Raw genomic sequence first — 2344 nt, 5'->3', positions numbered from 1 at the left:
CCACAATCTAAAGAAAGATCCAAGTTATTATCCACCCTGAGGTCTAGATCTGGATCCAAGTTCATATCCAAATTCAGGTCTAGGTTAGGGTTCACATTCAGATCTATGGAAGGATCTAGATTGAGATCTATGTTCGGATTCAGGTTTAGGTTAGGCTCTATGTTCAAGTCCAGACCTACAGTTTCAGAAGACTTTTGAGTGCTTAAATCTTTTTGTTTTCGAAATCTGATTTCTCCCATCTGCAAGAGGAAACAAATCAAAAGTGATCTTTGTTTATTTGATTTTTAGTTACCAATATGGTTTAACTTTTTTTCGTAACTCCGTTTTATATTATGGATTACCTACCTCAACACAGTCATAGCAATACCATCCTTCGGGAACATCCTCAAGTTTTACATCCATGCAATAACTGCAATAACCCAGAATATGATTAAAAATGCGAAAATATAACCTTTTAACTATATATTACACAGATAAATCATTACGTATGCTCTGCGCCAATTCCGCAGTTATCACAAATGGCAAGCTTATTTTTAAATCCTAGAACACCACAGGCATCACATATGTTCACCTGCCAAAAAGATCATTCGATATAACATGGTATCAATAGTTTAAATTATAGATTCGGTTAACCGACTATAAGCAGGAATCTTTATGTACTTCTTCCTCATCAGTATCATCCAGTTCATCATTGTTCGAGTCATATGTGTTTTTAGGTGAAGATTTTGGTGTGATCTCTTTGGATTCCACAATCTGATCATCCTTGTGAGTGATTGAAACCATAGATGTGATTTCTTGTTCAAAGATTTTTTTTGTGCAGTCCAGATCCCTAAATTAGAGAGAAAGAAACTATTGATGAATATCCAACATTATTAACAATGAATGAAATGTTAAATAAAATCGAATTCATCAGAACTAGTCTGAATGAATTGACAATGATGATTTGAATTAGGTTTGGTAAATAACAAACCTAATTCAAATCAATACATTTTTGTAGGAAGTAAAAACGAAGAAGCTGCCTAAGTGATCAAACTTTGGAATTTATACTTCACTATTTTTAATAGATTCAATAATTTAGAGAGAAACTGAATTTTAAAATCCAGCATAGATTAAATGAAATACATTCAAATCATATAAATGCAAGGAAGTGAAAGAAGAACCTCGATCAAAGATTTTTTTTCAGAAAAAAACAATAACCTCGATCAAAGATGATTCTCCCCTTAAATCATAACTAGGATGCCACAAAGAAAAAAAATCATTGCTAACTAAGTAAATTCTGAAAACTTTATAGCCTTATCTCTTGACGCAAAGAAAAATAAAAATCAAGGCGTCGACAAAAAAAGAACATTACTCACACAAATGATAAAACTCCAAAATGTGAAGAAGACAATCTGAAGAAAACGAATTACATTACTTCCCTTATATACTGTTGGTGTCTTACTTCCCTTTAATTTTAACCTCAATTTTAGGAAATGTATTTGTTTGTAATTAATAACCCCCTTAATTTTCACCTTTCTAATAGATTTAACAAGCTTACTTGTTAAATTTTGAAGATGCTCTTTATATTTGGTTGTTTAAATTTCATATTTTTAATATTAGAGGGATTTGTTTTGAATGAAAATAATCAATAAATTTGGACAAAGTTGTTGGGCCATGTGTCCGTGAAAATAGTTAATTTACGTGAATCTCCCCTATCCAGTATATCAATATTTTCATTTTTTAGCTTGAGAATTAGTATGTGCACAAAAATAAAAGCTTGATAATTAGTTCCTAGGCAGCCAAGCCTGAAAGTACCATTCTAAAATATCATACTTATCCAGCAGTAAAAGACGTGTTTCAAAGAAAAAAATAATAATAATAATCCAGCAGTAAAAGACTATTAACCCACATTTGTCAAAATCATGGTGTACAAACCTTTTAGTATAGTCCTCACGGTTTTGGTTCAGAGTTGAGTAGTCTTAAGCATCAGACAAAGTTCCCGAGCAAGATAGTAATCATGCTCCAAACACCGTCTAAGCTAAAGTATTCATATTACAAGGGTCACCATAGAATCATGGATGGGGTAGATGCGGATAGGTAGTGTAATGTAGATGACTCATATAAGAATTCAGATAATTTTTTCAGAACAGAGATGGCACAGCAGTTAAGATGTAGTGGAAAGCAGGTTGGAGGCCAAAAGTAAAAGGCACAGTTTCTCATTTTTGCATGCAGGGATAGAAAAGCTAATTTGTACTGTTGAATGTATGATTGTCTTCCGACCATCCAGGGTTGTTACAATTTACAAAGGTCACTAAAAGAACTGTAAAGAAATCATTTTAACTTAAATTGTGTCCACTTCCAGTAA

The sequence above is a fragment of the Raphanus sativus genome, chromosome 2 (assembly GCF_000801105.2).
Source record: "Raphanus sativus cultivar WK10039 chromosome 2, ASM80110v3, whole genome shotgun sequence".
Lineage (NCBI taxonomy): Eukaryota > Viridiplantae > Streptophyta > Magnoliopsida > Brassicales > Brassicaceae > Raphanus > Raphanus sativus.
The sequence above is the reverse complement of the archived record's forward strand: the minus strand, read 5'-3'. Positions refer to the sequence as shown.